Raw genomic sequence first — 27534 nt, 5'->3', positions numbered from 1 at the left:
TGTTTAAATCAAACCGGATTTGCATCTTCGTACTGGTACTTCTAGAGCCAATCTTACGTGACTAGAGAGAAATCTGAGTAGATATCATCTTTCAGCCATAGAAAATTTAGTTTATCTCTCACCACTCCTTCTTGGTGTCACTTTTTTTTTTCCGTGAGTGTTTACAGGGCAACAACTTTGTAGAAGCACTAAATTAGTTGAAATGAAACTCATTATGAAAACCTGTTGATACGACTATTTCAACATATATAAAGTTAACTTAACGGCCCACGGAAATATTTTCATATGAATTCATTATTTGCTTCTTTCCCCTCTTTTTCTTGGCCTTTATACCGTATCTGCACTGGACAGGCATGTTAATATTTCTGATTTGGCGATGTCACTGCAGGAAGCTGCCCGGATTGGCTTTCTGTCGCCGCTGCTCGACTCCCGATGGCATTTGTTAACTCTGAAACGTCCCCTTTGAACAATTTTGCATGTGAAACGTCCACTTAGAACAATTATACAAGCCTGTGCTTAACCTGACACACAATATTATTTAGCGCAACGCAATCTGACTTTCAATAACCCCTACAAAACAATGGCCCTGACTAACTTTAACCTATACCTTTTACCAATCACTTACCTCACAAAAATCTTCGCTACACAAGCTACTGCAAAACAGCGAGCGCCACTACTGCCAGCTAAATAAAAGATTCAAACTACTGAAGGCACTAACTACTGATAGGGATAGTTAGCAAATGAAAGACATTAATGGAGAACAAACAATGTATTTACCTTAATATTCATAATTGACATCCAGTATTACAGATTATCAAAACTCCGCCATCTCTCTCCCCACGTCCACCACTGCTGGCGGCTCACCTCCAACTGCCCAACGCTATCTGCTGTTCACATCCAGCTATAGCAGTTCATGACAACAATGGCAGGCAACAATGCAAACTAGCCACATACTGCACACAGCACAGCCAGTGATTTTCATATAGAGTGCTATGTAACGTTGCCAATAAAAAACATAAACAGCAAACTTACATAAAGAAAACATAAACAGCCTACTTACATAGCCCCCATGCTCCCCACAAAAAATTTTACAAAATGTTTTTGGCCAGTGGCCAATACAGATTTGAAAAAATTTTTCATAATTACAATAACAAAGATATCAAATGCACACACTTATTGATACAATGTTGGTCAACAGCTAAAATTTTCTCACAGTCCATAAAGACAGTCCTGATCGTTCATCATAATAGTAATTACAGTTTTTTTCACAAAGTCTCATTAGTAAAAGAAATTGCACACAGAAGTAGTGGATTTCCATGCAGTCTTGAAGAAGTAGTGTTGTCCTTCCAACGGAAAGACAGTGCTGACTCTTGACATGCTGATAGGTAATGGGCCACAACAGAGCAAACCCACAGCAGAGTCATTCGACGTTTTGAAGGAAATTGGTAGGTAGGTCATCACAGAGCAGACCCATTGTAGTCCCAGTAGAGATTACGGTATTGGTGGGCCACCAGAGGTGCAGACCCACTGCAATTCTTGTAGAAATAATGGTACTGGTGGGCCATCAGAGATGCAGACCCACTGTAGTCCTTATAGAGATAATGGTACTGGTGAGTCAGCAGAGGTGTAGCCCCACTGTAGTCCATGTAGAAATAATTGTATTGGTGGATCATCAAAGGTGTAGACCCACTGTAGTCCTTGTAGAGATGGCCAGCAGCCATCTGCTGCGACTGTGCAGGTGCACAATCACCATTGAAGAGTCTTGCGGATAATAGAGCAAGTCCATAACCACCACTTGTGCACTCACAAAGTTTTTGGAATTGTCCTTAGAACCAGCAATGCTGTTATCCAGTCCCTTGCTGAATTAGTAACACACGTGCAAACACTAACAGTCCCTACTTCTCACATATTGTCCATATACTATGACCAACAGAAATGTGTGCAGTGAAATGAATGCTTACAAATTACTTAATTTGATTAACTGGCGTCAATTACAATTATATAACATAAGAATACAATTATAAAGGTACAAAATACATCATTAAAAACATAACAATACAGATAATATTTGTAGTAATAGGGCTTTACAAAAGAATAGAAATAAACATATACATCAGTGTTACAGGAATGATGACATGAGTACAAAAATAAAAGATCAGAATCACTTTTGAAACGTCAACTTCACACATGAGCATTAAAACAGAATAAATAATGTCTAAACATCTTTACAAGGTAAATAACAGAGTATTAGAAAAATTCTACAACATAGCTCTCATCAGCTAAACACATAAAGACAGGAAAAACACAAATACACAAGGGTACACAAACACATAGTGGAATAACACAAAAGGAAAGGACAGGGTTCGTTTTCAATGTAACATTTGGTACTGCAGGCCACCCCACAACTTCATTCGATAGATCTTTCGTCTTATTTCAACATTTGTTTCCACCAAAAAAATCCTATCCAAGCATGCTTTCTGTATTCTGTTCACATCCTCTTTCAAAAATAGTTTTTCTCCACTGTGCACTACTTTTTTTGGCCGAACTATTTTCTTATAGCTTCTCAATACATTTCTTCCAAGTCATCATAGTTAGTTCCTTATATAGTCTACCCCCTCTTAAGCTAACTTAAATCTACTGAGCTCAGATGCTAAACTAAGGGACGAGGCAATGCAGCAAAAAAAAATAATTAACACAAACATCAATGACAAAAAATAGAAATGGCAAAGCAAGCAGCATAAATTAGCAAAGCAAGTGCAATATTACAACTAATATAAGGCAATGCAGGAAACAAGAAAAACTAGCTTAGAAGAGTAACACAAAGTCAAATTCAGTAACACTATGCCTGACAAACAGCAGCAACTTATACCTAAACATGACATAGCTCAAGCAGAAAAAATATTACAGTAAAAACAACAATGCAGACAAGGGAAAAGCATATTCACATCTTAATGTCTATGTAATTAAAGTGGTGCACCACAACAACTGATTGTAAAAAAATATTACCATGTACCTGAAAAGAAAATTAAGTGTTACTGTTACTAGTTACTTCTTATTGTTCTTTCCTTTCCAAGTGCTCCTTTTTTAAAGAATGTGGATTACAAAATTATCATTTAATAGATCTGTTGACAGAAAGAGTTCACATTAGCAAATGCATCTCATTTTATAAAAGCAATGCTGCAACACAGCTGGAAACCAGATATCAAATGAAATAAGCAATTACGCAAACCAAAGCATAAAAATATCATTCAGTAGTCATGTGACATTTCATTTCATAAGTTAATGGCTCTCAACTCTCGTAGAAAGACACTTATCATAATCAGGTGAGCAGATGTACGAATATTTCCCATCAATTCATAAGCATTTCAATAATTAGCACAAAGTGCGAGTAATCATATGTTTTTAAGTAACGAGGGTGTCGCATTAGCGATGAAAGGCACACCTTAATGGCTTGTTCTCCAGGTGTTTGACACAGCTGTGTGCCCACAACGCATTACAAAAATCATATGTTTTCAAGTAACGAGCGTGTCGCATTAGCGATGCCCTCTACAAAGGAATGTCATTAACAGTGGTATAGGCCTCTCTTTGTCCTTCTCTTCCACCTGTGCCTCTGGCACACCCTAATGGCTTTCTTTCTACCTGAGCGTCTGAAAAGGCTTGTTCTCCAGGTGTCTGACACACCTGGGTGCCCACGTCGCATTATGTGCAGGTGGTCACTTAACTTTCTTACGGAAATATTTACGACAGCAGTTTCCGCTACAGTGACAGTCTCATATACAAAATTTCACAGGTCAAGAATTTGCGTTGCAAATGTGTAGAAACAAAATGCTATTGATATGACAGTGTCCAAAAAATTTTCGTCTTCATTGTGATACATTCACGCATTTACACACATTTCATAACTCTTAAAGTACGATTCTTGGTTTCAAACATCCTTTTTCACAAGTCAAGAGTCCTTAACTTCTTTCATTATTCCTTACCTTATTCGTCGACACTTTTTCCATATTTCATCATAACAGATACATAGCATAATCAAATAACTCATATAGCATCAGCTTATGGATCATAAACTTACCTCAGCAGCATAATACACATCGTCGTCGTAAAAATTACATCATAACACCTCAGTCAAATCTCAAAATCGTCGTAGCTTCCTCCAATAATTTCAAAACCTAAAAAATTCTCTGCTCATGTCAATAGTGTCATCTACCTCAAACGTACTTTAAAATCATACTCCCTTACCAAATACATCATTCAAAGCTCTCATAGTATCACAATGGTTCCGAAAAAATATGAAGAGTTCACACAGTACAGACAAAATACAATTTCTTAAGTGTGAAATAATCCAACTCTGTAATTACGTAAACATCTGTCACTGATGTAGTAAAATAAATGTTTGTCTCTCTCAGTTAAACGACCAGATAGGTGTGTAATTTGTGTGTTAGAGAAATATGGTACCGATGTGTTAAATTGTATAAGCAAATACCATATTAGCTAGGGCTCCTTGTGCTTGCCAGACACATGGTACACAAAGCAGGCGTGTACCCCCCTGAGGTTTATTGTAATTATACCCTCAGGTGTTACAGATTACAGCAATGGAATGAAATGTATCACGAAAAACTTTCTTTGTAATTCAAAAATCTTTAAAAATAAATGTTTTAAGTACAAAATTAATCACTTAAATACGTGTCCTGTAGCGCTAAATGTGCGTCTTGCTGTAAGATAATCTCTGGGAAGTGTCGTAGTCATTGTCCTCCGAAAGCTAAGTTCTGCAGAAGTCAATGTACTTACCTCATGATAAACAAAGTGAAATGCTTTGCGTATAGATATCTTACTTATTACGCTTATTGCCGTGATGAAGAAAGTACTGTGCTGTAACGTATTGTTGTGCTACAGAAAAGGTTGTCTCCTTGTAGCAATAGCGCAAAAGTCACCACTAAAACATGTCTCACTTTATAGAAGAATTCAGAAAAAACTGTGCAGATATAAAACAGATACACCGCAAAAGCGACATTGTAAATTGTCACTCATTAGTAACATCGTGATATAATCGTGTAGCTGTCAAAGAAACCAAATACTAAGTCATCTTGAATCTCACAGAAAGTACTTCAAATCCTGAATCCACTCTCAAGCAAACCAAAATGTTGCATGAAAATTTCATTAGCAGTGCTGGTAAATGTTCTAATCGTGCAACTAACAAGGAGGAATGTATAAATAACAACACTGTGTCGTCTGCTCGCAATAACAATGCATTCGCAGTTACTTGTCTAAGTTACCTATGTTCTTGACTGGATGGTTAGTTAGCTTTAAAACATAGTTGCATGTTAACAGTTTCTCAGTGTGACAAATTGTACAAGTAGCGTGAAGTGAAAATTGCAAAGACTAAGTTAAAAAGCAGATTATCTGTCAATAAATGGTTTTACATGAGAAATGTGGTGTAATCTTTTACCCTTTGCTCTTCTCAGTACGCAGAGTTTCAACTTGAATGCAAGTATCATGCGGTATTCGTCCGTAAAGAATACGGGAATTTTGCTCAAGGTTAGCGTCAATGTTATTTTTCTCGGAGCCAGCCGGCGCACGCAGCTGCCTGCGGTGTGAGTCATTGTCTGTTTCTTTGTTGGTGCGCGCCGTTATTGGGGTTAGTAGGCCTAACTTCCACAAATTCGCCTTGCCGAGAGGGCCCAGCTCTGTTTAAAGCTCGCCAGTTCTGATAAAATTCACGTCTGTCGTTTTGTCGGTAGTTTACATAGTTTCTTGTTTGTCGGTCATGTGGTGGAGAATTTCTCACGGAATCGTAACTGCGTGCTGAACTGTTGCACCTGAAGTTATTCTGTCTCCCTTGATAATAATTGTTTTGGTTTCCATATTGTCTGTTTCTATGGTAATCTCTGTCATATTCATTACTACGGAAATGGGATCTCTCTCTGTAACTATTACTCTGCCAGTGGTTGTCATATGGGTGGTGTCTGTTTTGGTCACGACTTACGTTATAAGAATAGGTTTGTCGTGGCCATTTATTGTTTCTGTCGTCACGGAATTGAGACGAATGTGACCTGTAGTGATTGTTTTCCTGTTTTCGCATCCCGCGACTGTCTGTGTCAATTTCCAGTTCTTGTAACAATCCCTGAAAAGCTTCAATGTCGTCTTTGCAGCGTCCTGCCAAAATAATATGTCGTAAATGTTCAGGCAGTTTGATTAAGCAAATGCGGATGAGTTCTGAGGGGCTGTATGGGTTTGATAGGTACTGATTCTTGTGCAACATGTCTTCAAAATATTTGACAAGACTGGAAAATTCAGATTGTTCAAAGTGTTTCATCATCATGATGCTATGTTTTACACGGTCTTGTGTGGCTTGAGACCAATATGCTGAGAGGAAGGCATGGTAAAATTCTCCTTCACTGTGGCAATCGTGAATGACCGATCGCATTCTTACAGCTGGTTCATTCTCTAAGTAGCCACACATAAATTCTAATCTGTGCTCCAATGACCAGTTGGGAGGAAAACAATGAGAGAATTGATGGAGCCATGCTTGTGGATGAATGTCGTTGCCAGAATTCTTAAATGTTTTGAATTTACGTGTAGTAATGAACAGCTTATAGTCAAAATCATCGTGTCGGCGAGTAGCATGTCGGTCATTGTCACGTCGTTTCGGCGGTTCCATCTCAAAATTCGGTGTACCTTGCCAATTTCTTTCATAATTACCGAAATGCCCTGTGCTATTATTTTGTGGCTTTTCCGTATTTCTAAGTTCCTCTTCCCGTGTTGGAGCGCGAGTATCCTCTGAAATATGTAATTCTTGTATTACCTGTGTCAACTGATCTTGTACTTCCCGGATTTCTCTTTTGTACTGTGTATTGATTTGATTTTGATTTTGTTTGAATTTTCTAATTTGTTCATACTCTTCTGTGTCAGTGAAGGCTATGGGTCTTGTGTCATTCAGATCATCATCTACCTTTGTAGATAAGTTAGTGACCTGATCCGAAAGTTCGGCTACTTTCTCTGATAATGAACTAATTTCCCCCATGTGTCTTTCTACTGTGTCCTTTAAGTTTTCCTGAGTTTTTGCAAGTTGCGTAACCGAATCGGTAGATGCAACTGAGTCCATTTTAGCTTGCAAGGTCTCATGATTTTCATGAACAATAGTTTGCAGCTCTTTTATGGCTGCTTCGTGATTCTGTAATGCATTTTCATGCCGCGAAAAAATAGGCTGAAAATGCTCACAAATTTGTGTTTTTACGTCATTACAGACTTTTTGGCATTTCGATTCAATGTTATGTAACTCAGTAGTTAGATCTTCACGTGTATGTTCAAGTGTGGTGTCTAACTTCCGAAGATTTTGTTCCATTGTGTCTAACTTTTGAAGATTTTGTTCCACTGTGTCTAACTTTTTAAGATTTTGTTCCACTGTGTCTAACTTTTTAAGATTTTGTTCCACTGTGTCTAACTTTTTAAGATTTTGTTCCATTGTGTCTAACTTTTGAAGATTTTGTCCCATCTGTCTCTGATTTTGTTCCATTTGTTGCATTAGTTGTAATAACAATGCATTAGTGTCTGGAATCTGTTCCTCTACTCTTTTCGGCAGTGCATTTGCGCCGGCAACATTCACATTTTGACAAGCTGAAAATGTGTCTTGACTTATTTGAGAAAACGGTGAGGACGCAAAACCTGAATCTACAGTATTTGCAATATTGTGTCCTATCATTTCGGATTCCTGAGGCGAGCTGTTGCCGACCGACCGATCGATAATGCTTCCCTGTTCACTACCTGTTTGACAGTCTACGCCATTGTTTGACGTCCGCTCCATTTCCCTATGCACAGTTACCAAATTACTACTTTGAACATTAGTTAACTCATTACACAGTGGCGCTAACACATTGCTTTCGTCTTCACTGTCGTTTCTCAGTTTACTTTGGAGCCGAGTGTTACGTTTTTCACACGCCATTATTGTGACAATATTTCACACGATAACACAGAAAAACACAATTTAAAGAGCAAAAATAGGAGAACACATTAACATAGCACTGAAAATAATATCTAGTTAATTGCAGCTGCGAAATACTTGGTGCAAATCTACATGCATACCACAACTGTTTTACAGTACAACAATGAAAGACTGCAACTACAAAGGAGATTCTCTCTACAATTACGCGCTAGCTATAAACAAAAGCTACACTAAATACACAAACTACAAGAAAAAATCAGAAGATTCCAGTGAGGTATCCTGGCAGGGTCGCCATATGAAACGTCCCCTTTGAACAATTTTGCATGTGAAACGTCCACTTAGAACAATTATACAAGCCTGTGCTTAACCTGACACACAATATTATTTAGCGCAACGCAATCTGACTTTCAATAACCCCTACAAAACAATGGCCCTGACTAACTTTAACCTATACCTTTTACCAATCACTTACCTCACAAAAATCTTCGCTACACAAGCTACTGCAAAACAGCGAGCGCCACTACTGCCAGCTAAATAAAAGATTCAAACTACTGAAGGCACTAACTACTGATAGGGATAGTTAGCAAATGAAAGACATTAATGGAGAACAAACAATGTATTTACCTTAATATTCATAATTGACATCCAGTATTACAGATTATCAAAACTCCGCCATCTCTCTCCCCACGTCCACCACTGCTGGCGGCTCACCTCCAACTGCCCAACGCTATCTGCTGTTCACATCCAGCTATAGCAGTTCATGACAACAATGGCAGGCAACAATGCAAACTAGCCACATACTGCACACAGCACAGCCAGTGATTTTCATATAGAGTGCTATGTAACGTTGCCAATAAAAAACATAAACAGCAAACTTACATAAAGAAAACATAAACAGCCTACTTACAACTCCATCTGTTTGAACCTAGTATTATGCCCCATGAAAGGTTGCGAAACTTTTGTAATTGTTTGCGAATCGTGTAACTAAGGCTGGACATGGATACCATACCGGTATTTTCCTAGTCGGAAGCGGAAATCCACCAAAAGACCACATTCAGACGGACCGGCACACAGACCGTCGTCATTATTCCACTGGATGAATTCTATCCTGGTCCGGGAGCCTCCCTGAATCAGAAAAGCAGTGTTTTAACTCACGCGGCTGTCCGAGTTGGTCTTTCTTTTTTTTTATTTTGAGGTGATTTGATGTAGCCCATCACGAATTCCTCTCCTGTGCCAACCTCTTCATCTCACAGTAGCACTTTCAGCCTACATCTTCAATTATTTGCTGCATGTTTTCCAATCTCTGCCTTCCTCTATAGTTTCTGCGCTGTGCAGCTCCCTGTAGTACCGGGGAAGTCCTTCCCTGATGTCTAAACAGATGGCCTGTCAACCTGTCCCTTCTTCTTGTCACGTCCCTTTCCTCTCCGATACTGCAAAGAACCTCCACATCCCTCCCTATCACCTAATTTTTCAACGTTGGTCTGTAGCACCATATCTCATATATTTCGATTCTCTTCTGTCCCGGTTTTCCCACAGTGCATGTTTCTCTACCATACAATTCTATGCTCTAACCGGACATTCTCAAAAATTTTGTCTTCAAATTGAGGCATTTGTTTGATATTAGTAGACTTCTCTTGGCCAGGAATACCCATTTTGCCAGTGCCAGTCTGCTTTTTGATGTCCTCCTTGCTCCGTCCATCATTGGTTATTTTGCTGCCTATGTACTACAATTCCTTACCTTCATCTATTTCGTGACCGTCAACAACTATTTCTTACGTGCTAACAATGCTATTATCACGCAATATGTCTATTTAACATAAGAAATAAGCCGAAATATTGATGCAGCCGTTTCAACCAGAACGTTGAGTAGTAAGAGAGCTATGGGCGAAGGAAGGGGGACTGGAATTTAGCGTCTCGTGAACCATTAAGTCATTACAGACTTACAAGATTTGGGTCCGACAAGAATTGGAAAAATATTCGGTCTACATTTTTTCACAGAATCCATCCCTGCATTATCATAAGCAGTTCAATGGAACCACAGCAAACTTAAATCTTGGAAGGCGGACAGTGATCTGAATCGTGAATCCTCTCGAATGTCAGCCAGATTCCTTACGTACGAGACAAATCTCCATTCGCTCGTGTTACCAAACAGCCCTTGTACATCAATAACTGGGAAGAATGTCAGAATTTCAGAGACTACTATGTATAAATGTTGCTAAGGAGTGTCTCAACTTTTTGACCCCAATTAGACATTCTTAACAATTTATAAAACGTAAAGAATTGCTAAGGAACGCAAGAGCAAATTATCACAAAATTAGACGCAAAATATTTTCAAAGTGAGAGCGACTTGTGTGTGGGCGCAGTGCAGTTTCACCTTCCTTGCCACGTCCTGCAAATATGTTGAATCTGTAAACTTTCACTTGACTTTTAACATGCATATCAGGCTAACTGTTTGCCTACAAACATGCAAGAAATTTACATCGCTTTTTAATTATGCAATGGAATGTCTTTAGAAAGAAGACATTTGTATTTAAAGGATGAATAACGATAAAAAAAGATAAACTGCAGGGACAGACTACTGACGGGAAATGGATGAAAAAAGGTGCTATGGACACGTGTCCAGAAACGGGAGGTGTGCTGGCCACGACAATAAATCGTGTCGGAGCACAGTACAGAGCTGCATCGCATCCACGTCAGAACAGATCTTCAAAGTGGCCTGTATGGGATTGAAGATGACGGGAATAGTTTCGGTTCTCATGCACCATACACGTAATAGTACTTCGGCTTATACCATGTTGGCGCATTACTTGCCCGGATCTTGTACTAGTGTTCGTCTCAATATCCTGTTGAGCCCGGTGCATCAAATCTGGTGCACGCATCCTTCAGATTTGGTGTACGCAGTGTGTGTCGCCTCCCTGAACGTTCGTCTGTCTGGAAGGACCCAGAGGCTTGAAATGTTGTGTGATGTGCAGTGTACTAGCATCGGTGTAACGCTGGGTTGCATACACGCTGCAACAACGATCTCAAACGAAAACCTTTCATACGTTCCTTACAGATATCAACAGATAGAGTTACATATTATAAAAAGAGTTTTTAGTTTCGAAGCGCCCATAGAATAAGTTTTTAATCCGAGTTAGCCACTGCATTCATATAAACGCTTCAGACTGTTTAACTGTATACGTTTCATATTGATCGCCTTCCTGTCTGTGATCAATGTTACGCTACAGGTGAACCTAAAGAAGGCGCAAGTGTCTAAACCGATTGGTATGCAGGATAAACTACAAATATATATCTGTAATCCACGAGTCATTCTATGATGTGTAGCGGTAATATGTATTTTAGCAGAATACCTTATTAGGAGATAATGATCTCTCTCTTATCCCCGTATGTTTCAACATCTTCGTGATATGCAACGTTTTTTCGAGTGAAGGACCTCATTCTGAGCCTGAAGCTCCATTTCTTTTATGACACGTCAGAAAGCATATATTGACATGTCTCTGAGCACAAAACATTTTAAGTTACTACTTTTATATGCTTTGTTGTGTTCGTCTGTCTTTTTGTTATACATTCTTCTTTTAGATCGACATCTATTCAGATTCCTACACACATCTATTACAAGTCTTATACTTAAGTTAATACGCGACATTCACGTAGTTTGTGGGCAACAATTTTCTCCACCACCACTGCACAACAATACATGTAAGCTCTAAATACAAACCTAAAATTTGATGTTTACGATGATTCTACATAAACCGTATGTTGATGATGCATTGAAAGAAGAGAATTTCGATTCGAGAAATGAAGTCTTTGATAACTGGTGCTCCACAATATTTGGAGCTATAGTGGAAGATTTTGTTTTTACGGCAAAACCTGCCATTAAAGGCTATAGTATTGTAACCAGTTCCTGCTGTTAGTTACAGTATCCGAAAAGATTCTACGAACTGAATTTTAATGTCATATTCGTGTTTCTGGAGTTACGGGAAGTGGGATTCTACCTCTTGCACGTATTTACTCGGGTAATGTAATTACAAAACTTCTTATTCTTGATAATTATCGGTAACAATCGAAACCGATAGCCACAATTACGAATTTGATAGCAACTTATTGCGATACAACATGATCTTCGAGAAATATAAATGCTATAGGAGGGGAGAGTGAGACTACTCAAAAGATAGCAGATGACTTTATCCTTCCGACAGAGAGTAACGATTAATAACAGTTTCTCAAAGGACAGGACAGTAGGTTTTCACATAAAATGGGATGAGGATAGACAAAATAAGTTAAGGTGCCGTGGAAAGAAGAATAGCTGTTTCTGGAACAGCGAAATGGGAAACGAGATCATCATATAATCTTAACTATCGCTCGTAAATATTAAGTTACGTAATTAATATTTTTTTAGTGTAAATATCTCAGATTTTGGTACAAAACAAAATCAGAGAGCAACAGTACCGGAGAACGACGCTAGAGACGTCAAAACCAAATGGTACAGCCCACCTCTGCGTTGTCAGTTATCTACACAATTTTGTTCTAGAGTTTCTTGCAATGTGCTACAGTACTGTGGTTCTCGGATTTCATTGTACACCAAAATTTGAGAGATGTAGCTGCAAATAAATAAAACAGTTAATTACTTACCTTTATTTTCTCGAGATGATATTTAAGTATTAAGAATATTTCTCGTAGTATAAACATAAAAATACATGAAACAGTAATGGAAACATGATCACACTGGAAGACCAAAGCAACAAACACAGAACTAAACGGTTGCAGGTGAATTTTTTCAGAAAAATAGGTATTTGATATGAAGCATAGACGTTGTTTTGTGACAGAATTTTGAAATCAAGATGAATGTTATAATTAAATTTTCCCGAGACATTGAAAACTCATCTTTATATACAATAATGTTTGAGTCCCGGCCGTAGCACAAATTCTAATTAATTTTTTAACCTTCCATCATTAGCGTAGAGAAGAAAAATGTAACCATTCCAGTTCCAAATAATTCAAGTGCTGACAGGTGTGAATACTAACACCAATTGCTTACTGAAGAACGGGAAAACAGACAGAAGTTGACCTTGGCAGAGATCGTTATGAATTGTGGAGAAATGCAGGAGGACACGAGGGAATTGTGACCTTAAAACCTATCGTAGAAGATAGATCAAAGAAAAGAAAACCTACGTATATAGCATTTGTACATTCAGATAATGCTTTTGAGAGTGTTGACTGATATGGATCTTTGAAATTTTGAAGGTAGCAGAAATAAAATCGAGAAAGCTAAGAGCTGTTTACAGCTCGTACATAAACCAGACCGCAGTAATAACAGTCGAAGAACATGGAAGAGAAGCACTTTTTGAGCAGGAGTAAGACAGGGTTGTAGTCTACTCAAACTGTTTCTCTCTGGACATTGAGAAAGCAGCAACGGAAACCAGGGGCAAATTTAGGAAGACAAATGAAGTTCAGAATCAAGAAAAGAAAGTTTTCGCGTTTACCGATGACACTGTAATTCTGTGAGAGAGAAAAAGACATGATGACATAGTTGAATGGAATCACTGAAAAGACATATCAGATGAAAACCAACAAAAGTATAGCAAGGGTAATGCACTGTGGTCGAATTAAGCCAGGCAATCATGAAGGAGGTAGATTACATCCTGAGACACTGAATACAGTATATGAGTTTTGCTATTTGAGAAGAAAAATAACTGATGATGGCCGAAGAGAAGAGGATATAAAATTTAGTAATAGCAAGAAAAACATTTCTGAAAAGAAGGGATTTATTGAATGATAAAATTTTAACTGATTGGTAATTTTATCTCAAGATATTTGTATAGTAACTGAAACGTGGACGACAGACTTAAGCAGTTCTGTTAAGAAGAGAATATAAAATTCTGAAATGTTGTGCTACAGAAGAATGCTAAAGATAAGAAGCGTAGATCGGCTGAATAATGAGAAACGGGAGAGAAACGAATATTACTAACAAATGGTATTGGCTGACAGAACAAAGAATGAGATATCAAGGAATATTCAGAAGTCTAATGAAGTGCGGAATGAAAATTGTGGAAGGAGACCTATGCATGAATACCAGAGTTGGTTGAATTGGATGTATGTTGCAGTAGTTGTGCACAGACGTAGAGGATTGTCAGGAATAGACTAGCACGGAGAGCAGCATCAAATTAGTCTTCGAACAGCAAACAACAAGAACGACACAAGAAAAAACTTCAAAAATTTGAAAAGTATTACTATAAAATACCAAAGAAAGATAGAACATAAAGGAATTCCTAAAAACAACAATTACGGGAAACAGTGTAACAATGAAAAGTGACACGTTAATGCATAACCTGTTATGATAAGCGAGCAAACATTACGATGGGTCATGGAACCAGTATAAATGATACTACACGAGGCAACAAGTCCTTTTGCACTAGATCTTCGTGGCGTCGACTCAACAAGTTGTTGAAAGGCCATGCAGAAGTATTGAGTTATGCTGCCTCCACAGCCGTCCTCATTTTCGAAAGTGTTACCGGTACAGGATTTTGGGCATGAACTGACCTCTTGATTAAGACCCACAAAAGTTCGTTGGAAATCATGATGTGGCGATCTGGTGGCGAAATCATTCAGTCGAATTGTCCAGAATGTTCTTCAAACCGATCACGAGCAATTGTAGTCTGGTGACATGGCGCATTGTCATCCATAAAAATTCCATAGCTGGATAATCGTACATAGTCTCTGAGTAGCCGAACATAGCCATCTCCAGTCAACGATCGTTTCACTTGGACCAGAGGACCCTGTCCACTGCAAGTAAATACAGCCCGCTCTTTATGGAGACACCATCAGCTTGCACAGTGCCTTGTAGATCACTGCGTGACTTCTGAACCGCAACCGAACCAAGCCATCAGCTGTTACCAACGAAATCGGGACGCATCTCACGACACCATGGTTTTCCAGTCCTCTGGTCTCCATCCGATGTTGTCCCGAGCATAGGAGAATGGCTGCAGACAATGTCATGCTGTAAGCAAAGGCACCCGCGTTGGTCGCCTGCTGCCGTAGCCGGGTAACGCCAGTTATAGCCACAAACTCCTAATGGATACGTTCGTCATATGTCCAATTGATTTCTGCGGTTACTTTACGCAGTGTTGCTTGTCTGTAAACTCTGACGTCTCTGCGCAAACGCTGGTGTTCTCGGTCGTTAAGTAAAGACCGTCGGCCATTACATTGTCCGTGGTAAAAGGAAATGCCTGAAATTTGGTGTTCTCGGTACACTCTTGACACCGCGGAACTCAGAATATTTGATTCCCTAACGATTTAGGAAATGGACTATCCCATGTTTCTAGCTCCGACTAACTTTATGCGTTCTTAGTCTGTTATATCCCGTCAAGTGGCAATAATCACGTCTGAGACCTATTCGCACGTGTCGCCTGATCACAAAACACAATTCCACCAATTTATTACCCTTTTATACGTTATGTGTGCGATATTAGCGCCATCTGTTTATGTGCGTATCACTAGCATATGGTTAGTAAACGTAAACAATGAAACTTCCTGGCAGATTTCTTTCAGGAGTGCTAGTTCTGCAGGAACCGCAGGAGAGCTTTAGTAAACTTTGGAAGGTAGGAGACGAAATACGCAGAAGTAAAGCTGTGAGGACGGGGCGTGAGTCGTGCTTGGATAGCTCAGTTGGTAGAGCACTTGCCCGCGAAAAGCAAAGGTCCCGAGTTCGAGTCTCGGTCCGGCACACAGTTTTGATCTGCCAGGAAGTTTCATATCAGTGCACACTCCGCTGCAGAGTGACAAACTCATTCTGCAAACGTAAACAAGTTTCGTAGAAGGCTGTAAAACGATTTTTGTTTAATAGTGCGAATGCCCAATTTCGGCTACGTGTCATTGTCGAGCACCTCACTTTACGATGAAACATACTTCACAAATTTCTTACAACAACATGGTAACTGACAGCCAGCATGTAACTGTCAGTTACTACGTGGTTGTAATAAATTTGTGCAGTAATGTTTTATCTCGATCTTAGTACTTGGCAATGACAGATCGTCAAAATTAGCTAATCACAGAATTAAATAAAAATCGCGTTACAGCCTACTATGGAACATGTTTACGTTTATTAAACATCTGTATGCTATGGATCTCCACAAGCACAACATTTCAACTATCCCACGACTTTCGTCACTTCATTGTACAGAAATGTAAGGAGTTGCCCACGCTACGAAAAGCTGAAAGACGGTTGAAAATTTGTAGTAAGGCCCGTAAGTGGAACGAGTAAGCTGTAGGTGATAAATGAATAATAGCAAGTGGTTCACGACTTTCTAAAACTTTGGTATATTTTGGCGAACTGTACGACGCATTCGGGGAGTTCGTGTTCAATTACGCGGTAGCACAGAGAGGAAACGAGGAGTGCTGTAACATTTGACATTCACCGTAAAGTCTCTGCAGCCAGAACGGTTTCGTGCAGGAGTGAATGGCGAAGCCCTGCACGTCCTCCACAGCGGTCCAAAAATGGCCGGCTCACCATTTAGTAGGTCGGCGCTTTTTCGCCGGCCGCGTTCTGTGCGGGAGCGCAAAAGGCTGCTGGGCTGGCCGCGTGCCTGCGGGACGCTATTAGTCTTTGCGCGCACGCACTCGACCCCTCACAAAGGCGAGTATAAAACAAACGCGGAGCCGGCCATTTTATCGTGGCGCGGCGCCGCTCCTGATATACACACCCGCATGGGGCGCTGCTAGCTGTAGCAGCCGGCTGGCTGGCTGGCTTATTCCTGGAATGCCGGCGCACGCCGCAAGGGTGGCTCCACCCCCCTGCCGCCCTCCAGGCCCGGCATTATAGTGGCGTAGCCGCGCTGCGGTTGCCGCCGACCGCGGCCGGGCACTGCTTGATACCTCGCGGCGTTGCTACACGCTATAGCATGTTAATTGTTACGGTTACTTACCTCCCCTTTGAGGAGGCTCCCCAGCAAGCAGTCTCATCTCTGACCAACAAACACTCCGTCGAACGGCACCGAAAATTTGCTACGTAAAGAGTGCTTGAATTTGGATAACTGGGCATTGTGACTGTAGATGGAGACAATAAAAAATATGTACTTTACTCTTTTGCAATGCCAGTTCACGGATTATATACGTTTTTCAAATGCGTCTTGCTGCTTTTAGCTGTTACTGACTTCATTACACTATTGCAATTTCGACATTTGTACATTTGTGCCATTCTCAAGCATCTACCAAACGTAACACAACTTATTGAAAACAATGAAATACATGTACCGGATGAACAGTACATAAAACCAGTTTTGCAGTTTGTTGACATTTATATACTTACAAGATTACAGATTGACGATGGGAAGAGATTACAATGTATTATGCATGTATATCAATGAGCTACCAGTGAGCAATACCAGTCAATTATCGATCACGGCATTTCATTTTGAGCACTTTAATTTTTAGTAGATTGTGTATAGCACAAACGGTTTGGGTTGACAATTCTGAAAGTGCCTGGTGATACAGATTACAGAGAGAGAGAGTGGGGAGGTAGTGATGGATAGTCAGCTAGGAGGAAGGAGGTGATTTATACAGGAATGGGGAAGGAGATTGACGGAGGTGCCAGGTCCGCAGCTCGTGGTCGTGCGGTAGGGTTCTCGCTTCCCGCGCCCGGGTTCCCGGGTTCGATTCCCGGCGGGGTCAGGGTTTTTCTCTGCCTCGTGATGACTGGGTGTTGTGTGCTGTCCTTAGGTTAGTTAGGTTTAAGTAGTTCTAAGTTCTAGGGAACTTATGACCATAGATGTTGAGTCCCATAGTGCTCAGAGCCATTTGAACCATTTGAACCTTGGACGGAGGTAGACGAAGAGAAATATGGATAGAGGAAGTGAAGCTGAGGCAGTGAATAGAGACAGAGGTGTGGGGAGTGGTGGAGGAGAGGGGCTGACTATGGAAAGCAGAATATGATGTTTGGTTTGTGGGGCGCTCAACTGCGTGGTTATCAGCGCCCGTACAATTACCCAATCTTTGCTCAGTCCAATTTCGCCACTTTCCTGAATGATGATGAAATGATGAGGACAACACAAACACCCAGTCATCTCGAGGCAGGTGAAAATCCCTGACCCCGCCGGGAATCGAACCCGGGACCCCGTGCTCGGGAAGCGAGAACGCTACCGCGAGACCACGAGCGGCGGACAGGAAAGCAGAATATGGGCAGAGAGATGGCTAGTAGGAAACGGACAGAGAAAGGGAAGATGAGGTTCACAGAGAGAGAGAAAGAACAGGAGTAGATGGAGAGAGGAAGGAGGAGATGAAGAGGACAGGATGGACAGTCGATGGGAGAGAGTGGTTGAGGAGGAGATAGAAAGTGCAGGAGGAGATGGACACAGGGGGAAGGAGCAGATGGACAGAGGAGGGAACAGACGATGGACAGAGAGAGGGAGAAACAGATGTACAGAGAGGGGCAGGATGGACAGATGGGGTGGGGAGGAACACATGGTCAGAGGAAGGAGGGAGCAGAAAATAGGGGCAAAGAGCAGATGGACCAAAGAGAAAGAGCAGATGGACAAAGTAGGGAGGCTCAAATTGATATGGGGGTGTAGGTGGGGGGGGGGGCAGTAGATGGAGAGTGATAGTTAGTAATAGACAGATGGAAAGAGAGGTTGGAGGAGCAGATGGACAGGGGGTGGAAAAATGGAAAAATATATGGACAGAGGGACTGGGAAGGAGCACGACAGAGAAAGGACGGAGCAGCACATAGAAGGGTAGGAGGAAGTGAACATACGTAAGGAGAATGAGAAGATGGGTTATTAAATTAGGAATAAATACATACCTGGCACTAATGGGTGCTCAGCTATTTTATAGAGGAATTTATATGGATGATTCCAAGGAATTCTGCCATTCATCACTAGATCGCAATGGCATCACAGTGCCAGGGGATATGTGGAAAGAGAAATCGAAACTTTGATTTATTTATATTTTCCTGCCGCTGGATATCTGATAAAGGTCGCTGATACAGCAGGAGAAAATTCAGTAGTGACTAGGTATCGAAACTTTCAGACACAGTAGGGAAACGGACCACTGTCCTGACGAAACTAAAGGCATATGCTTGCCATAAACAAGGGGCTGGGCACCTGTCACTTCAGATGGCAACATGTGGATGTTGTCAGGAGCAAGGAGCCCGACAAAAGCAGTTCATATGGCGACCAGAGAGTTGTAAATGCATGATCGACAGTGCACAAAGTCTTCCGTAAGAGCTTTGCGTCTGTATGTCTACAAGATGCAGCTGCTTCAGGTACTGAAGCTGGCAGATAAGAGTTTGCAGTGGGTATGCTAGACAACACTGATGCAAAGACATCTTGGGAAAGATCTGTTTCCCCATTACTAAACTACTTATGTATGCGTCACACTGATCCGTCAGAACGTTCATATATACATTTCAGAGTGTCGTTAAATTGCAAATGAAACTGAAACAGACAGTTCCAAGAGAAATTTTTCGTTAACACTTACGTACAGTTGCATAATTCGTCAGCTCATTTTCAATGACTCTTTAGCCAAAAGCGATATTTACCTGGAAAAGATACAAGAGCTTGTCGTGCTACAACTGGAACGCCCTTAACCTGATGTCACGGTACTTTAGCAGGATGGAACACAACCTCACCGCTCCTTAAACAGCCGTTTTAGGGAGGCAGTTTTTCCGGGTAGTTGAATAAGATGCGATGTACCGATTCGGTAGCCGCCGTAAACACCTGACGTTACATAACTAGGGTGTCTTATGGAGGATCATATGTAGCGGATCACGGTTGTATACCAACAATACTTGTGAACATACATTCGCAATGTATTCGATGGTGGGGCGTACATGGAGATACACTGAATGCCTAATGTACGTTTTCCAAGCCACAGGCCGACTAACGGTATATGCGCTGATGTGTATGAACGAGGAAACAAAACATTATAAGTTATCTCGGCCGCCACAAACTATCTCGTTCACCTTATGTTGCCACCAGGTTTTGAACTACGATTCGCACGAATCCACACTTATATTCCCACTCCTGTTAGTCGTCATGTAATTCAGGGTGTCAATAAATTATCCTCTCATCACTAGACACCATTAACTTAAAATCACAGTAGACAATAACGACTACTCGTGTTTATACACTAAAGGGAAGAGAAAACTACGCTGATTATGAGTCAGATGTACCGATGTGGAAACGATAGCCTGTCGACGTGGAACTGTGTAGTTATAACCTACCTTGCCCCAGCTAAACAGAGCAGCTACTGATTAAATTAACTGAAGATAATGGTTTCAGCTAAATAGACAGAGCTATGCGAACTCTAAATTCCTGTTACGCAATAACTGTATTTTTCTTTCATTTTTTCTGGTTAAAGCTTACCAATAAATCAGTAACTTTAAAAACACTGAATTGTCATCAATTTATAAAGTAAATAATCTCTGCTGTTGAAGCAGCACATCAGTAAGCTAGACACACCCAGAAACGTCCGCTTATCGTACATATTTTAGCGGACTCATCCCCGGTCTAAGTTTCTGTCGTTTTATGGCCGCATCTCCACAGTAGTGCATTCCCGACCTACAGTTACCTGGAAAACTTTGCTCTGCTTGCCGCCTCCTGTCCAGCTGTGACCTTATTAGCAAGTTGTTTTCCTTCCCTCTGCAAAATGACGGATTGCTGGTGGATCACGTTTCAAATTTCCTCCTCACTTCAGGTGCGGAAAGGCGTGAGAGTCCCGCAGCACTCAGGCCTCGGCCGCTGGTCACGTGATCCAGCTGCGTCACGTCTTCACACCCACAGCCAGGCTACCGGCTGAAATGTGGAGCAACTTTATGCACTCGTCTCCAGGACAGCTCCTGTGAATAACCTGTTTCGTGACTCCTCACAGAGATGCTTCTGATATAATAGCAAAGTTAGTGCAGGTGTCACCAAATTTGTTAATCGTAGCATGACCTTCGTTGATAAATCGGAAACAACAGCAGAGTCAATTAATTTTCAATTTATTTGACACCATTACAAAATATTACGAACCAAGAATGATAGCGATGATTTCAGAATACACATTGCACGTTTACGCATCTCAGTAGTTACATTTAGCATCTCTGTTATCGAAGACGAGCTGTGACTATGAGAGCAGTTTGCACAGCATTATCGAGTGCGACCCAGATAAGGGAGAGAGTGTAGAAAACAGATTATTTCTTTACTTAAATTTCACAACGAGCAACTTTAGCTTCAAAGTAATCAGATTTCCATCAAAATTCATACCGAGATCTTGTGATAACAATAAATTTCAAACAGTCATTATTTTCTTAGAGCCCGCCGCGGTGGCCGTGCGGTTCTAGGCGCTGCAGTCCGGAACCGCGGGACTGCTACGGTCACAGGTTCGAATCCTGCCTCGGGCATAGATGTTTGTGATGTCCTTAGGTTAGTTAGGCTTAAGTAGTTCTAAGTTCTAGGGGACTGATGACCTAATATGTTAAGTCCCATAGTGCTCAGAGCCATTTTTATTTTCTTAGAATTATCATAGATTTCCCTACGCATCCCTGAAGTTAATTTTTTTCACCAGTAGTTACCATTAGGCTAGCTAACTGTATGCGCACCTTTCAAAACAGGAACTCCAAAGTTTACCATCAGACAGACAATTAACATTAAAAACACAATCAACGTTATAGATCCACTTTCACTAATATAACCACATATCTTTCATTGTGAACTAGTATGAGCGGACATTTCCCATAATAATGCAGAAATGGGGCTGTTCGACATATACAACATACTATATGCCAACAGTATCCGCAGCTATAGTTTTCTTGGACACATGAGGCCGTCATGGGCTTGTATAAGCCATTCCATATTCGCTTCAAGGGTTTTGACAAATTAGGCTAGGTTGGGGTGGCTTAAAACAAATCCAGCGCGACTTCAGTCGAACAATTGTGGCACTCAACATTTTCACGCTATTGAAATAATCATAATTTCAAAACTTGACAGACGTAATTATTTATCTTCTGAAACTATCGATATCGGAGATGTCGAAGTACATCAGTTAGCACTAGGCTCCACGAAGTGTGGAGCATTTTCAGTTGAAGAGTCCTTTCACCCCAAGCGAACAATATTACGCACAGTAAAACCGCCACAGTCAACATTTGCTTCAACTTTTGATGATGCTATCAGATTTGGATCTAATCGGGTAAAGTGCAGCGTAGAAAACTCTGAGTTTCTGAAGAAAAAAAATCAGTGATGTTAATACATTAGTTTACCTTAAATCAAGAATGAACTTCCTTCTTGGGCAAGAGCCTTGTCAGTTATAACAAATTTTTAATCTTTTACAACAAGTTGCGTTACAATATTTATAATAGCACATGTGTGTGTGTGCGTGTGTGTGTGTGTGTTGGTGATGATCATGTAAATGAGAGGCAGGAGAGGGTGAAACCCGGTGCTGGCATATAGCCTACTCCTCACGAATAATACCAAGGAGGACACCAGGGTTAACGTCCCCATCCGACAGACAGATCACCATCGACAGTGTGACATGCCCCCACTTCATGAGACACTGCGGTGAATCTTGGTATTAAAACCAGGTCTTTGGCACAGAAACTGGTGTACAAGAACTTTATACTACCATTTCTCCTCCCCTTGCCAGCCAAATGTTGGCAGCGAAAGGTTTTTCCACCAAATACACTGTGTATTAAAATAAGTAAAATCTTGGACGATAGTACAGATGCGAGCGCTTCTCATTCCAGGTTTTTTAGGTCAGGGCGTATAGCTCGAATGTACTCAAGCTAAAGGCGATAACATACAGAGATCTGGCTCTTAGTTTCAGCTTTTTGCCACTTTGAAAGCCATAATGTGCAGAGAACCTGTTCTCTTACACGACAACCCTGTTAAGTTATATCAGAGGATTACGGTGGATATTACACTGGTGAATGTGATTTTAACACAAATACTATCATTCACTAGCTGCAGAAAAATCACATTGTTATTTACAGTGAGAGAAAACTTACTCAGAGAGTGACTGTCATAATCCTGTTTGTCACCAGGCAGTCAGGATAGCTGTATAGTCCGGTTACTTAAACAGTGTTTCGTTTTTTTCAATCTTTCAATTTACTTTTGTAAATGCGTCCTATTCGCATGTGATCCACTTTGTCAGTTTTCCATCGGACGCAAGGTGTCTACATACTCTACCCACTGTGCTCGCTTCAAACCGCTGTGTCTGTCTTTGAACCACTTAAGCCAACTTTTTTGTAGAGCCAATTTACCTCTACTCTTATTTCACTTGCGACGTGTATGAAGCTATTTCAGTCGCGGTTTGTCAGTCTGAGGAGAGAGGTACTACCAAATGAAATTCGATGTTGGTAATAGAAAACACCGAAAGCAACGTCTATAGTCAGGAGGACAAGGGTTTCTGGATCGTAAGAAATACTAATGGAATTAGAATAGCAGGAAACACCCTCAATAAAGACAGTGGCTGTCAGCTGAGTGTCGTCTGCGACACACCGACAGCGAAAATGTAACATGTGCAGCGGACTAAAACTTGTCACAAGTGACGTCACGACAGATAGCATGGGTATAATAAGTAGTTTATCATCAACGATATATCAGTACCTACAGTAGGCCGCTCATAGTTCCACATCAAAGCAAATCAACGATGAATGCAAAACAGTAAGTGAAATGGTAGCAAGTGCAAAGGAGTCAGCCTGTCATAAATAGTCTTGTACGCAAACCAGACAGAGTGAGAACAAACGACAAAAGAGAAATCGTGCTCAGGTGCTCCACATGACATCACGCATCTCACACGAATGAGATTCCAGTTGCCAAAGCCGATAAAGCAAACGTCGAAAACTCTGGTGAAATTCGGAGCACCTCTCGCGATGGAAGCCAAAATACAGGAATGGTTCTCTCGCTCGAGCTTAAGCAACAGAAAGGAGTCACTGATACAATATGATGTAGCTGTTTACTAGATAAGAAGCTCTTATACGAATCTACTTCCCTGTACTATCTGCAGATTTTATGCAAACAAAGCCCTAATAGAGAGTAGTACTACTGGTTTTAGGCTCATAATTATCATTATCATCAAAATCATTATTATAATCAGCAATATGACATCCACTGTTGAACAATCGCCTGCTTTAGGCTTCTCCATACATTACGATGTACAGCAGCTGCATGTCGTCTAACACGATCCACTCACAAGCCTTCAGGTCCTAGTCTGACATTTGATCCTTTGAAAAATGTAAAGGTGAATAATGTATCACCGTGGTTCGGTTTTTGGTAAGCAGCCTTGTAAGTGATCTGATACGGCCAGCAACGTGTTCCTCTACTACAATAACCTTTTCATCTCAGAGTGGCATTTGCACTCTATATCCTCAATTATTTGTTGGTTGCGTTCTAATTTCTGTCTTTCCATACAGTTTTTACGCTCTCCAGCTCCTTCAAGTACAAAAGAAGGTACTCCCTGATCGTGTAGAACTGTCCTATCATTCTGTCCCGTCTCGTTAATATTTTTCATGTATCGATCTCCTCACCTATTCCACGGAGAACCTTCTTCTTATTTTATCAGTCCACTTAATTTTCAGTATGCGTCTGCGGCACCACGACTCAAATGTTCTGATATTCTACTATCCTTTATGGTTCGTAGACTGTGTTCTGCTTTCATCAAATGCTGCATTCCAAAAGTACATGCTCAGAAATATCTTTCTCAAAATATGACAGGTCTTTGCTACGTGTACATTTCCTTTAACGAAGAATCATGTTTTTGCGTCTGCGAGTTTGCGTTTGGTGTCCGTCCTGTGTAACATTGTTTCCAAGGTGGCAGAAATTTTTCGCTTGGTTTACTTTGAGGTCTCCTGTTTAGATGATAAGTTTATTGCTGATCTAACTTCTGTTGCCCACTTATTACTCTCTCTTCGGATTACTCTCGATCAGTAGTGTGTGCTTATTAGAATTCATTCCATTCAACAGGTTCTTGCAATTCGTCCTCCCTTTTACTGAGGGTAGCAGCGTGATCAGCGAATCCTGCTGCTGAAATACTTGCACCCTCAATTTTAATTTCATTCCTGAAACTTTCATTTATTTACACCACTGCTTCATCGGTGTTCAGATTGAGCAAAGGTTTAAATAGAATATGTCTGTCTTATACCTGTTGCAAACCAAGCATTTCCTTCTTTGTCTTCCATTCTATTGGGTCCTTCTTTCTTGTAAATTTTCTATATTACCGGTCTTCCCGGGTAACTTATAACTATTTTTCTGAAAATCACTACAATTTGCACCATGTTACATCTCCGAACATGTTTTCTACACCGAAAGATCCTGTGACCATGTGTTGCTCTCACCATCAACCGAAACGAGAGAACTGCCTCTCTGGTGCCCTTAGCTTTCTGAAAATCCAACTGGTCGTCATCTAACATGTCCTCAAATTTCTTTTCCATTCTTCTCTATATTATTTTTGTGAGCAACTTGGTTGCACGAGCAGTTAAGGTGATTGCACGAAAGTTCTCGCTGTTTTCTGTTCTGAGTATCCTCGGGATTGTGTGGATGATATTTTTCCGAATGTTTAACTGTGTGGACCCTAAAAACCAACCTGAACATACATTTGGTTGCCTCTTTCGCTCATGAGTTTAGAAATTCCAAAGGAATTGCTGCTGCTTCTGTGCCCTAATGCCAGTCTTCCGTCATCTTTTTGTTACTGGATTGACCTTTGAAATAAATAGCTTCAGGTGAGAAATGGTAGAATGATATCTGATCTGTTGGGAGATGGGAGAGGTAAATGCCAACTCAGGTCATTTATTTAGAAGCGAATCTGTCGGGAAGTCAACGTTGACAGAGGACATTATGTACGCCGCTGTGGGAACAAGACAGGAGAGGACTGTCGCGCGGTCCTGCGATATTAAACGGCGTGTCCACGGTTCGTGTCGCCAGCAGGAGACACCTGCGTGACGCCACTACCGTAATGGGCCTCTAGCACGCGAATAGCACGTCTGTGTAATTGTCCCGAGCTATGTCGCGCACACCCTTTGTCCTACCGTCTCTGAAGAGCAAGCTCGGCGAAATGAATGGAGGATATTACACTTACATTTTCTATAGCGCTTTTTCAAAAGACGTTTTAATTTAACCACAGACCGCACGTTCTGTTTTCGAACAGAACGTAGTGTAACATTTATTGCCATTACCGTATTTATAGAATGCAAATGGGCTCAACAACTGCTCTATCAACGTGCGAAAGGTAACCTATGACGTATGCATGAAGGTGTCCTACTGAAAATAACAAAAGTAGATGGTACAACACCTGCAGCTGCTTCGTTAATAACTTCGGGAATTAGTCTCTTGTCAATGGGTCCACATTCACGGCACTTGTTGAAGGGACGTCATGTTCCTTTATTGCTGTCATGGATTTTATTTTAACTATGAAGATTTAGGTTTTAGCATCATTTTCCAGAATCTATACACTGCCTGACGAAAAGAGTGAAGCGCCCAGAAGACATGGTAGCAGGTCAATATAATTTCTTACATGTACGCAACATCGGCGGATATGTAAATGTTTTGAGTTGCAATCCTCTGTCACAGGTAGGACACCCTCCAAGGTGCATTAGTGTTGTTACCAAGACTGGTAGGGTGTATAAGAGGAGCGAACAGCGCCAGATCTGAGTGGAGGGACACGGACACGCCACGAACTCGTTATTTATTTAGCGTATGGCATTTAGACACAATTGTTATTACAATCAATATGCAAAGTTGTAATAATTTGGCATTAGATATTCTTACAGTTATTACAATAGTTATACAGAATTATACAAAATTATACAAAATTACACATAATACACATGTTACAGTAGTTATACAAAGTTATAGTAGTTTGAAAGTAATTACAAACAAACATCTAATGAGTTAATATATGCAATTGATTCTGGAGTCGCCATCAGGAAATCTTCTGGAGTCCCATCATAGGCTGTCCTGGGGCAGTCTTCTATTATGTGCTGGATAGTTTGATTTTCTCCACATTGACATAGCGGCGATTCTGTCATGCCCCACTGGTAGAGGGAATAGGCGCATCTGCCATGTTTAGTTCTAATTCTGTTTAAAGTTGCCCAGGTTTTGCGTGATAAGTCAAAACCTGGAGGCTTCTGGGAGATACATGGAAGTTTGCTGATGTTCTTTAAGGACCATTCTTGGTGCCAGGCGCTGGTTATGTTGAATTCTTCCTCTGTTGCAGATGTGGCTAATGCGGTTCTGATGGGTGACCTTCTGGAGCGGAGGCGGCTTTGGGTGGCATCTTCAAAATTCTCATGGATGGGTAGATTCCGATTGCTCATTATCTTTTTGTACTCTCTTATAAGAGCGTTTGTGCGGCGTAGGTTAGGGGGTGGTATGTGGCTTAGTACTGGGAGCCATTCCACGGGTGTAGTCTTTATTACACCAGCGATCATTCTCATTGTGTTATTGAGCTGTGCATCGATTCTATGGGTATGGGGGCTGTTTAGCCATTCCGGCGCACAATATTCGGCAGCTGAGAAGACGAGACTTAAGGCTGATGTCCGTAACGTAGTAGCTGCCGCTCCCCATGTCGTTCCACAGAGCTTCTGTATAATGTTATTCCTTGTTTTTAGTTTCTCTGCTGTTTTCATT

General features: G+C 40.9%; 1 protein-coding gene and 1 non-coding gene across 2 annotated transcripts in view; one reads left to right on the top strand and one right to left on the bottom strand.

Moving 5' to 3' along the window:
- Nucleotides 1–27534, bottom strand: part of LOC126187897 (nephrin-like) — an 878271-nt gene that overhangs the window by 626274 nt on the left and 224463 nt on the right. The gene's annotated exons all lie outside the window — the stretch shown is intronic.
- Nucleotides 15592–15666, top strand: Trnar-gcg (transfer RNA arginine (anticodon GCG)). Its single transcript has one exon. It is a non-coding gene; the product is annotated as a tRNA-Arg (tRNA).

This window comes from Schistocerca cancellata, chromosome 5 (assembly GCF_023864275.1).
Source record: "Schistocerca cancellata isolate TAMUIC-IGC-003103 chromosome 5, iqSchCanc2.1, whole genome shotgun sequence".
Lineage (NCBI taxonomy): Eukaryota > Metazoa > Arthropoda > Insecta > Orthoptera > Acrididae > Schistocerca > Schistocerca cancellata.
This window is presented reverse-complemented; position numbering and strand designations above follow the sequence as displayed.